Source organism: Lethenteron reissneri, chromosome 33 (genome assembly GCF_015708825.2).
Source record: "Lethenteron reissneri isolate LAM-NWPU_2019-01 chromosome 33, ASM1570882v1, whole genome shotgun sequence".
Classification (NCBI taxonomy): domain Eukaryota; kingdom Metazoa; phylum Chordata; class Hyperoartia; order Petromyzontiformes; family Petromyzontidae; genus Lethenteron; species Lethenteron reissneri.
In genome coordinates, this window is record NC_083811.1 from 4,783,386 (window position 1) to 4,796,497 (window position 13,112).

At 46.7% G+C, this 13,112-nt stretch overlaps 1 protein-coding gene across 1 annotated transcript in view; it reads right to left on the minus strand.

Annotated features, from left to right (window-relative positions):
* Window positions 1-6,067, minus strand: part of LOC133350424 (SH3 and multiple ankyrin repeat domains protein 3-like) — a 136,979-nt gene extending 130,912 nt beyond the window's left edge. The window contains 1 exon segment of the mRNA XM_061564765.1: window positions 5,946-6,067. The gene's annotated coding sequence lies outside the window, so the exon portion shown is untranslated.
* Window positions 6,068-13,112: the final 7,045 nt, after the last annotated feature.

The following is a 13,112-nucleotide window of genomic DNA, read 5'->3' on the forward strand; positions in this document are numbered from 1 at the left end:
ATGGATGGAGTGAGTCACACAGACACACACACACATGAGCGGGATAGGATTTAATTCCGAGCCAATTACCGACAACATGACAGCAGGTAGGCCTAATGTCGATTGCTGGGAATTGTTAGAATGCATCGCACAAGTGAAATTAAATATATACGATGCCAATTAAAATCAAACAGGAAAAAACGAGTATGGCTGAGACGCGCACACGTTCCGAGTCGAGGGCTGTGTTTATCTTACACCCAAAAGTCTCTACGCACACTAAAACGCGTGGGGGGGGGGGTTGCTTACAAGTAGGACAAAATAGTGAGTAAAAACAGGCCAAATTAAATATAATAACTTGGTCAGATTAATATTTTTAAGAGAAGAAAACTAAGCCAAACTATGGCGTGATAAAAACGCAAATGTAGTGATTATATATGTACGCGTAAAATATGTCGTGGGAATCCCAGCATGATGTGCATTTCGAGATGACACCGCGGCGAAAGCTGCATAAATTCTGCACGCAACCTCGTGACTGCCACAGCTGAGAAAAATCGAGAGTGTGGCGTTTTGAATTCAAGCAGAAATATAGCAAAGCAACTGCATTCCGGCGTCAACGTTACTGGAACACATCAGTGCAGTAGAGCTATCACTGCATACGGCTGATATTCGTGCAAAGAAGGAGAAACACGTTGAGAAATAAACCACGCGTACGCATGGCTTACGTGACGCTTTTCAAAACGCATTTGTCCTTGGTAGTATACAATTAGCAGTACGGAAACTGACGGGTAGTTGTCAGAGCAAAATGCATTTCCATAATTGCATCTGGTCCTGGTTTTAGTCTCCCAAGTTTGTGTACAATTCTTTGATCAATTTAGGGCAGTTTTCCACAAGGTAAGTCCCTAGTAGCAACGCAAATTGATCCTGATGGATTATGTTTACGAGAGTTAAAGGGCCATTCACCCCCACCTTCGCCCCCCATGGAATGACAGCCAGAGCTAAGGCTTAGGTTCTTTCATCCCCGTTGTAAAGCATTACAATATATTGCACATATATTGTTGGTATGTCCACTGTTGGCTGGTTTTCAGGTTGAAGTTCAGATCTCGAGTGTTACCGCAGGTGAACGGACCATTGGTACGGAGGCTGTGTTTAGAATGAAACCTTTGCCCCCCACCCACAGAGCTGTTCCAATGCCCCACTGCTAAGGCGATGGTCTGGGTACAAACCTCAGTGAGGGCTGCTGATTGAGGCCAAAGTGCCTGTTCACTCTTCATTACTGCGGTGGGCTCATCTTTCTCTTAATTCTAGATTTGAAACTTTCGTGACTGCAATGATTGATATTCTTAGGTTTTTTTCGGTACCTACGTGACTTTACCGAAAAAACCTAAGAATACTCATCTTTCTCACCCACCCCCTCTGGCCATAGTCCAAATGGCACGTTCCATTTGGATTGTTGGGGTGCAGCGGTGGCGCAGTGGTTAGCGCAGTGTGCCACAAAACCTGGTGACCTGATTTTGAATCCCAGCCACGGCTAACGAAAGTGACAAGTGATATCTGAACTGGTCTTGACACTTCTCCTGCTTCTTCAACCCACAGTGCTCAGTGTGGCGAAGTATGGTCAAACAACCTCCATGACTGACATAGTGTTGGCAGGCCTCCATCCAGTAGTGGATTGACCAAGGCCTGGACATTATTATTATCAGCATCAGGATACAATCAGGGCATCATTTGAGCCGAGTCTATCCAGGTCAGTGACCTGGGAATTATATCCGCAACCCGGCACAGCACATTCAGTATACCTCTCGTGATGGCTGTGACAACTAATCGTGTGCTACTAGTCACTTCGAACTAAATATATTTCAGTGAGAAATTCAGCCCTGGTTATTGTTATGACTACCATCACCTACCTGCCGTTTTCTGGCCAAAACATTTGTTGTGCACATCTTTGATATCCAAGATGCGTCGAATACTGTACTGGAAGTGACGACTCCGCTAATCTTTCCATGTTCATCCACAACTGCATTCCATCCGTCATACGCAGCGTAGCTGGCATAGCTGCGCGCATTCACAGGTTATGCCTGTTGGCTCGCAATCTTTATTGCACATCTTTGTGTACATTAGCAGACTTTGAAAAGACGCGAAAAGACTCGCACACACAGCATCTTTTTTTGTCAAGAAAAGAACGTTTCGTCTCGACGTTATGGGTCCGATTGCCTCAACTTTGAAAATCACCCACAACAGTTAACGTGAAATAAACTGTTAGCCACAAGACTGGACCATCTAAAAACAAATCAACACTGTTCTTGATGATGCATACCGTACTGTCGAGCTAAAAAAAAGGCAAAGATGCAGCCCTGCAAATACTTACTCACGCCAATGCTGGCAGAAGGACCTCCACTACAGGTAGCTCAAGAAAGCCCCTCTGTAGGGTATTTGGCCTACTCTTCCTCACCTCCGATTCGCACGGTTGGCTATGTACGGTGCGAAAGAAGTTCAACATACGTACAGAGGTGTTTCTTTGGAAGTGCTCGAGTATCCACGCTTTACCCCACCATACGCCACCTGCCGATCGACCCAGCGCGTACCGATGGATATTTCTGGGTGGATGGGGCGACAAGGTGGTGGTGGTGTTGGGGGGGGGGGTTAAATTGCCGCGCCAGGAGGTCGAACCAACGACCTTTCGGCAAGCAAGTCTCGTGTGCGAGCACTAACACCGCTGATGTGTGCCCACCACGATGGGCATCGTTTTGTTTTCAGGCGATGGGTGAATTCTCAGCCAAGACAACAGCCCGCAGGGGCATCAAAGAGTAAGCGATGATTCGCATCGTCGTCGTCGTCATCACACCGTGCTGGGTTCCCCGAAAGTTTAAACTGGGGCTGCAAGTGCTGAGCGAGCAATCGCGGCATCCGACGAGATTTGCTGACCCCTCCTAGCCAATGGACAGACTCCGGAAAGACTCTCCTATCGAATGGATATAGACTGGAACAGTGTGTGTAGGTGACATCTGTTGATAGACAACGCGGAGGTGTGCGTGTCTACTTATGTTACCGTATTCTCCGGATTATACGATGCTCTTGAAAGTAAGACGCACCCCCTCCCCCCGCAATTTTTTTCTTTAAATACAGGAGAATACGGTATAATTTCCGAAATGCTTCCAAAGAACCAACGCTGTGCGATAATGAGCTTTACGCGTTCGTGGAGCGCCGGTATATTAACCAGCTTGGAATCACACACGTAGCAACACGTGTGTCCGGCGATGCCCTTGAATATGGTTTGTCCTACACAGTGCCCGATTAAGCTCGTGCGGGGCCTGTAGCATATGTTATAAAGGGGCCCTAAATTAAAAAAAACGTAAACATTAAAACACCAAAATGTAACTTGCATAGTAAAGTGATTGCATTTTTGCATTTGCTATACAGGCAGATAATGCGACAAATCGCTAACCTTAAACACCCAGTCGTTCGTAAAAGTTGAAGGCAGTATAGTACTATAGTAATAGAGCAAGTGCAGAATCACTGAAACGGAATTGATAGCTTGAAAGCATTTAGCGCGGGGCCCTTGAAAGTGCGGGGCCCGTAGCTACATATGTAGTAGCTACATGTAGTAGCTACATATGTGTAGTAATTGCTGTAGCTACTGCATATGTAGCTACTTTTGCTACTTTTGCGACTAGGATAATCCGGCACTGGTCCGACACTCGCATTGCAAGTCCATGGCCATCAAATCACCTGGAAATCGCGCTCGGTCTCATTTCACCTCGGGACAGCTGAAGCAGGTATTTCAAGCCTGGATAGCGCACGGATGGGCGACTGACATCGTGCACAAACCGGTTGTCATTTGGGGCTGCGGGGCATACGTCGTGGGCAGAAGGTAGAGTTAGAACAAACTGGGATTGTTGTACTGTGCTTATATGTTCCCCGCCTTCGCCATCGCTCAATGACCGGTGCGGTGAAGTATGGTCAAAATATCTCCCCGCACGACATCCAACAGCGGATTGACAGAAGGTACGGTACACGTACATTCACGTGCAAGGAAGACTAGTCCACATGGGCTTGTCAAGGTTCGTGTTGTCACAGTGTATGCGTAGAGCTGTATGGATATTTGTTTTCTTTCTGTGCCAATGACACGCAAGTCAATTCGATGGCATGTCTCGTATCGTCGTTTTCCGTACGATGCAAGTGGCTTAGTTCGAGTTGTCGCTCTGACAAAGTGAAGTCCTCGCGTCGATGTCAACTTAAATAAAATTACGAGGGAGCGGTGGCGCGGTGATTAGCAACACTGCCGTTATAAACCCGTCGACCTAAGTTAGATCCCCATGGCACGGAGCGAACATCAGTGGCGAATCAGTCTGAACCGGTCCTGGGCCCGCCCGCCCTCCGTCACCAGACCCGCACGGACCAAGATGGTGAAGTATGACCAAACAAACACACACTCCCCTCAATGACTGGACATCTGTCGATAAAGAGCTTCACAGCTCATCGGATTCATCCAGGGTTAAAATAAAGAGTCTCATTTTCATTCTGACCAACAAACAGCGTGGTGGGGCATTCATCCAGAAAGTGATTTCCAAAGGGCTATACATGCCGAAGTCAAAATGGAAACGTACAATTAACAATGACTCCTAATTGGGTTTTTTTTTCTATTGGGGTTAGGCCACGTAAATAATCTGATTGTATTGGCTGTGCAAACCAAGGTGTTCGCTTATACAATTAACAAGAGAATACACATTTCCGACGCCACCCGATATACTAATTGTCTGACACGAGTCTAGACGAAGCTAAAGTCCTAGAGGCAACCAACTCACTACTGATACTGGCGATGCTGACTTGGCCCTACTACACAGACGCAACCGATAGCCAGACGCGCCCAGTGGTGGTGGGTGGCACAGCTGGTAAGCATGCTTCTGCCATTACCGTGTGTACACAGAGCACAGGTAAACACTAAAATAGCAAACAGTCTAATGCCAAAAGGTAAACACCCACCTCTGAGCCACAGTGCAAACACAGGTTTTATGTTAATCAGATCAATGACCACAGAATACCCAAAGCTGACGCATCTGCTTACCCACAAACAGGGCACGAATACACAACACTCAATCCCCGACGTACAAATCACCCTGCAACGTATGAAGTTGAACAGTTCATAAAGCATGAGTGTAGTGCGAGTGTGTAGACGATACGAAACACTGAAGGTGCAGCCCTGAAACGGCTTTGCTCGCCTCACTGCTGGCGGAACGGCCTCCTCGAGAGGGAGCACTATGGACCCCCCTTGCCCCCCTAGAAAGGGTATTTGGTAACTTCTTCAACGCTGGCCGGACGCATTGGAAGACGTGGGTGATGTACCCAAGCTTCATCCTACGGCATACGACCTGCTTGCTCATCGACTGTGGTGTACCCATTCATAAAAGCTGAGTGGATCGAGGGAATACTTAAGCAACATTATCAATTACTTTGCCTTCTGAGTTGCACCCTCGCAAAACACAGTAAACATGCGACGATGTGCCCACTTTATTTGGCATGTGGTTGGAACTGTTGGACCAATGTTAGCCCAACGTTCCATGTTTACTGGGTGAAGTGGATACGTCTATACAAACATATAAACTGATATTCTACAACGTGTGCGGCATTACACTCATCACGGCAATACATTGTGTAAGCACCCTTACGAAATTAGTTACACATTAACACACCGTGCTATGTTTAACTGCCCATATAACATTATCCCCCCGCACACACACACACACCATACACGCGAGGCACAACCGATTGCAAACTACATCACTAAAACAAGGGGGCGGGGGGGGGAAACGAAACGTTTTAAAGGAAAGAACACAAAACGATAAGAAAATCAGCACCCCAAAAAAAAGAGACAAAGCTCCCCCGTATAGCCTTAACAGACTGCCGGGGCAAGTGCTGTTCGCGAGCATCTACCGCAGCACCATCCACCCACCCACCCACCCCTGTCTTACCTTGCTCAAAGGTTCTGGGGCACCACATCACCAGGAGGGAGGCGAGCACACATCCCGCGGATAGCAGACGGACACACACACACGACACCACGGTGGCGAACTCACTCTGGAGCCCGGAGCAGAGACCCACGGAGGCTTTATGCTTGGGAGGAGCTTGGAGCGCACGAAGCGGCTGCTGTCAGCTTCCAATCGCGAGCACGGCCCAGCCCTACCCCCGCGAAGACAAACATTCCCCCACCCAATGTGTGCGCCCTTGCGTCCTGTTAAGGAGGGCCATCCATCGACTATGAAGGGCCCCTGCCCAAAACGTCGCTTATTACATATTTTGTGAAGTTTTTTCGGTAAAGTCACGTAGGTCAAAAATTTAATTAAAATTAATAAAAGTAATAATAGAAATAAAATAAAATAATAAATCACGACGTTTCGGAGGCAACACAAGTCTCCGTCATCAGTGTTGCCTCCGAAACGTCGTGATTTATTATTTTATCTTATTTCTATTATTACTTTTATTAATTTTATTTATATTTTTTACCTACGTGACTTTACCGAAAAAACCTAAGAGTATGAATCCTTGCAGTCACGAAAGCTTCAAATCTAGAATTTTGTGAGTTTTTTTTTATATAAATAGCCTCATATGTACTGTACAGGGTAGTCCAGCTGTCGAGTGACCCCCAATTAATTGACCGCCTAACATTTCTTTCCTTTGCATTTTCATTTCTGTTTACGTTTTAGATAATGAAATGGGGGTCACAATACACCTGGACCATCCTGTAGAATGTTGGGGCGAGTGCTTTGTTTGCGAGCACCTATTAAGGCCATATCGGCGCATTACGTGCACAAATATACGCACGTAGACCCACAATAAGTCCAGAACAAATTACGGCAGTGGAAATAAAAACCATCCTCATCCGTCTCAGCCATGATCAATCCACTGCTGGATGAAGGCCTCCCCTATACGCTTCTGTGAAGTAGTAATAATTCGCGAAAAATACTGACGTGCTTAACCAACTAAATAAAAAATATATGGGGACACGTACAATTGACGAAACACCTAGTCAAACCCGTCCGCCTTTGATGTTTACACACCGCACCAGGTGCTCGATTAAGGCTGAGTAGACCCATCTAGGGACGGCGCAAGAATCGGTTCAGGTATCACTCACCACCCGTGTTAGCCGTGACCGGGAATTGAACCTGAAGGCACTGCGGCACCGCTCCCCCACGCCTCCACACCGTCCCTCCCAATAACCATGTCATCTATTCGTGTTTGTTCTAAGGGATGTCACGTTTCAATTACGACTCACCGTCCCGCCTGTCGGTGTGAGAGTGTGAGCGGTGGTGTTTGCGGTCAGCGCGCGATTCCCGCTCACGGCCAACGCTGGTGACGATTACCTGCACCGGTTCTGGGCCTCCCCTAGGTCGACTCAGCCTCAAATGAGTACCTGGGTGCGGTGCGTAAAAAAAAACATCGCCACTGGGGAGACAAAGGCGGCCGGGCGTGGTTCTGGCCACCCACCCCCTCCGTGCGCCGTTCTGGCCGTCATAGGTGCTCGCTAACAGCACTTGCCCCTACAGTCTGTTAAAGGCTACACGGGGGATCTTTGCCTTTGAGTGAGAGAGTGCTCGCGCTCGTGATTTGACGGGGGTGGGGGGGGCGTCAGCAGTCAGCTGTCTTTCTTTTTTGCGGAGCGGGCGGGGATGACCAAAGCATGCAACGAAATCATTATCGGCACACTCCATGGGCGATCCATCCACCCGGGCTGTTCCGATCGCAGAGAATTGGAGGCGGCAGTTGGGTCCTAGATTTGAAGCTTTCGTGACTGCGATGATTCATACCCTTAGGTTTTTTCGGTAAAGTCACGTAGGTAAAAAATAAATAAAAATATAATAGAAATAAAATAATAAATTACGACGTTTCGGAGGCAACACAAGTCTCCCTCATCAGGTGGGACCGTCACAGCTGAATTTACTGTATTAAGTGAGGAAAAAAATTCAAGATGCAAGCCCTTAAATACCAGTTAGTTAGGCTTTGCGCGGCGTGCTGGTGAGGCTGAAGGGTATTTGGCCTACTCTTCTACGCTGTCCAGACGCATTGGAAGATGTCTTTGTATATGCATATTATTGGCAATGAAAATAATGCATTGAACAGGCATTTTCCCAGTGCACTGCTGGATGAAGGCCACTCTCTCTCTCTCCACGACTTGACGGATGTACGGGCTCTTTGACCATACTTCACCACGCCGGTCGGTGAAATTGCCTCTCCGGAGCAAGCAAGAGCGGTGCAGACATCCCTCGACACTCATGAACAGCCGTGGCAGAGAATCCAACTCGGGTAGAGGTGGGTTTTTGAATAGGAGGAGATGTAAAATTTCGATTTAAAGCTTTCGTGACTGCAGGGATTCATCTTCTTGGTTCTTTCAGTAAAGTCACGTAGAATGGAAATAATTAAATAATAATAACTTTACATAATAAAATATTAAATATATTATATTTTATTATATTTCTATATTATTTCGTTATATTGTTTTATTATTGTATTATGTTTAATTTTTATTATTTTATTATTTCCATTCTACGTGACTTTACCGAAAGAACCAAGAAGATAGGAGAAGCTTTGAGTGAATCTCCAACGGCACCGATCAGAAACGTCGTTCCAAACAACCACAGCCGAGAGGTCCGTGACGCGGGTCCCTGCGTAACACTAGCTGACACGTGGAGGATTTCGAGGGATGAGACTCGGAAGCTTAAAAAAAACGGGGGGGGAGGGGTCGTCACACTTTGCCGAACGCGCGTGCGATTAGTTTCATATTGTACAAACGTGCGCTCCATTATCCTAAATGTAACATCAGCATGCCATCATCAGCCATGCTCTATCTACGTCTGTGAACATGAGCTCGGAAGCTCATCGGCTTCCTCCAGTGTAGATACATATTCTGATTGACCAAGCTTCAGACGCGGGATCTACAATCATCCCAAGAGGGTAAGGAGCTGGCCTGAAATATGGAGCTTTAAAAATGTATATGGCCCTACATTAATAATAAACAAATAAAACATTGCATTATTTAATCTGCTCAATATCAATAACTAGTCAATTTTCACGGACCCGATTTTGGAGAGGTGGGGAGGGGGGTGATGGCGATTGCCTCCATCACCATCACGCCCCCTTCACCCCGGATCCACCAATGCCTATCTCGCCTGCGGCGTGTTTCTCTAACGCGTTAACGATGGGTGAAATCAGCTCATGCGCAAAGAGCTACAATGGAATGCTGCTTCGCCAAGGACGTGGGAGATGGCGATTAATAGTGGACCGACGTTTCAAGCAACTGCCCTTCTTCGGCGAAAAGATAGGGAGGGCAAAGCGATGGAATCGCTTGGCCTTGATAAAAACTAGTGGAATGTAGGAATGTTAACAGATTTGAATGCCAATATATACATGCTCTGAGACGTTTGCGATGGCTTGGGGAGGAGGCCTTCATCCAGCAGTGGATAAATCATTGCTGTTGCTGATTAAGAATAATGAGCGATGCCTGAATGTGGACATTATTTATTATCCAAGCGAGATCATGCGCGTTAATTTCAGGCTGTCGATGCTGCATATTTGATCACGCCTTCTATGCTACTGAATAAATAATGGCACCCGTGCTATGTATTTATTAATATCTGCGTTTCGAATAGTTAGCGCCGAGGTGTGAGGTTGTTTATCCAGATCTCCCGTGAAAAAGAGGCCTCAACGGTATCGTCCTGGTTCTCGTCGTGCCACGTTACCGACATACTCTCCATCCTCTCCGATATCGTAACTTCAGAACCAGCGCGAGTATGCATGCACCAGAAAAACGTCAACGCCTTCGTCAAAACAAAAAAACACTGACTTCATAAAAAGTCTATACCAGGTGACGTTTCGGGCTAGAACCCTCCTTCACAGCACATAGAGGGTATGCGAATGGTTACGCCGCCATTCGCAGCATCACCTCAATCGCCTCCTTCAAGAGACACTTAAAAACTCACCTCTACAATCACGCTTTCGAGCGACTCTGAGCTTGGCTCCGCGCCTCTGAGTTGCGGCCACTACGTCTGCAAATTTTCGCGCGTTACAAATTGAACTATTATTATTATTATTAGAGGCCAGATCGTTGGACACAGTTTCTACACTTTAGCTTATTAAGGCAACAGTAGGTAGAGCATGGCTGATGATGGCATGCTTATGTTACATTTAGGATAATGGAGCGCACGTTTGCACAAACGAGACAGAAATACATAAATGTATAAAGAACCAATACAAACGAGAAGGTAAACACGGGAAAATAGAGCATCGATACTTGTATTTAATATCCGTATTCTTCGGATTATAAGACGTTCTGGTAAGCAAAGCGCGTGTTATCGGTGTTAATATGGCTATCACTCTGTTGTGGTTTTTTTTATTAGCGTGTGTTTCGTTTACGACCGTTAAATACCTCGTTTTGTTAATTGTGCAATATCCCTTAAGGAGCATGCACAGTCCTCGCTCTCTGCAATATCGTTGACGTTCTCGTGTCTTTGCTCTGTTGTCGCTGTGCTAACGCACCACGGGTCTCCCTTGTAGAATCAGAACGTGCATTTATACTGGAGGAATCCGATGAGCTACAAAGCTCATTTCCCACAAATAAAATTAACTTAATCTGACAACAAGTCTGGTTACGCACACACACACGCGCGTGCCCGATTTTAGGAAGCGTCCCTCAATTATCGTTTTAAAATATGGAGGCGGGGAGGGGGAGTAGCGTTTTATAATCCGGACAATCTGGTGAGCATGAGACTTCATCGCGACAATTGAACCCAGAGCGGAGGGTATGCGAATGGTTACGCCGCCAATATGAATAATCCGCCTCTGAAATGCACTCGCTCTGTTCAGTCTGAGCTGAAGGTAGCCGCTGGTCCCGTGCGAGGTGGTAGCCCCCGCTGAACAGTCAAAAGCGTTTTGAGAATGAAACGCCGAGCGGACGCGTGCAGGTGGATCGGGCACCGCGCGATGAACCCAGCAACGGGAGTCGATTCATATCAAGCCACTTGCCAGCATCAGTGGCGAGTTCGAGTGATATCTGAATCGCCCCCCCCCCCAAACTTCAACCAACACGCACGGACGACCGTGGTGTAGTATGGTCAAATAACATCAACGAAACCACACTTAGCCACTTTTTGTGTTATGCGAAAGGGCTAATGACGTCAAACACTCGCAGATTAAAGAACGCGGGCTGTTGTTTGCGTTGATGGGCCCACTAATGAAGAGGGAGTGCTTTGGCCAACAACATATGGGCAAACCAGCTGTATATGCATGACAAGACTGGCTGCTGATAAGACCGAAAAGACACGAAATTAGTCCAGTATTTCCTTAAACAACTGTTGATGATGATGATGATGAACACGTGTGGAAAGGCTATACGCCAATAGACAGAATGGAGGTACTTTTAATGTTATGAAATCAAACGAAAATGTAAAATATTATACAGCCCTGTGTGAATCCATCATCAGTGGTGGACTAAAGCCTCCCCGTGCCTACATCGGTTCAGATTATCATCATTGATGATAGCCGTGGCCTGGAAGAGAACTCAGAGTCAGCTGATTCGATGCGCAGTGCGCTCACCACTGCACTAACCACTCCTAAACCGCCACAAACAGTCGCACCTTACTGGGATACAACCTGGAATGGAAAGAAGACATTCTTCAGGAGTGACATTTTAAATCGTGAGCTTTGTAAATGCAGTGCGAATCTTTGATTACGCGTCGCTAACTTTAAAGCCAGAGACGAGCGGCGCTCGCTCACAACGCAGCATTCGAGCCGACGCAAATTTTTTCCTGTTTTTTTGGCTGCTTCCGGATGAATCCAGAATTCCACAGCTTTCGAAACACGTTGCATGGGATTCAACGGTAATTAATTTAAGTGCATGTCAATGTTAATGAGCCAATCAATCGCAGTCTGGTTATAAAGAGAGGAGATTTTATTTTCGGCGCATATGAACGTTAATAAATGCGCAGTTCACCACTAGCACAGGCCGATTTTGTTTGTATTTCGAAAAAAAAACGTAGCAGTGGTTCGCGAACATGCTATGAACCTTGCGAGCTAAGTTCGATTCCAGGGCGCGGCAAACATGAGTGGCAAAGTCGTTTTGGAAGCGGTCCAGCCTTCCTCCAACTGCGTCGTCACCAGGAACTTATCCAGGAGTCGATTGACAAAAGGGCTGTACATGTGTAATGACAGTCGAGTCAACCCTCGGTGTGAGTGGACTAGGGGCCACGGGAGGTAATGACAGTGGAGTCAGCAGGTAGAGCGAGCGGTCTAGAACCAGCGAGAAGGTTCGAGAATGGGGGCGTGGCCAGGTGACGTAAGAGGAGGGTGGAGTCTGCCGGTAGAGCGAGCGGTCTAGAACCAGCGAGAAGGTTCGAGAATGGGGGCGTGGCCAGGTGACGTAAGAGGAGGGTGGAGTCTGCCGGTAGAGCAAGCGGTCTAGAACCAGCGAGAAGGTTCGGGAATGGGGGCGTGGCCTCGGACCGTATAAAAGGGAGATGCGCGGGAGACTCGGCGCTGTTGCAGTGGGGGTCTCCGTCTGTCCGAGTGTGAGCACGCGGCTCCTTAAATAAAGAAACCCATGATAATTGGTTCTTTACCCTTCTATCTGGCAACAAAACAGTTTTGTTGCCAGATAGAAGGGTAAAGAACCAATTATCATATTTTTACTGGCAAATGAGGTCCCCATAGGAAAGAAACCCATCTCAAGACAAGTGTGTCCAAGTCGTCATCACACATGCACATAATCGTCATTTGTCCAGTCACCCATTATTCCATCTAGACTCATGTCGGGCAATTGTATAGAGTTGGGTCATCATGTCGTATGTGTGTATTCTCATATTTATTATAAGATTACGTGGACTAACCCAAAAAACGATTATTAACAACTCTTAATTGTATCTTGATTTGAAGCTTTCGTGACTGCAAGAATCCATACATACTCTTTGGTTCTTTCGGTAAAGTCACGTAGGTAGAAATAAAATGAAATAAAACAAATCACGATGTTTCGATCGCAACACAAGCAATCTTCATCAGGTGGGACAACCACAGCAAGAAAATGCTGAAGTCGGCGGGAGAGCTGCCGTGGCAAGAGGTTATATTCACATCTTAATTAGTGCTTTAAAGACATT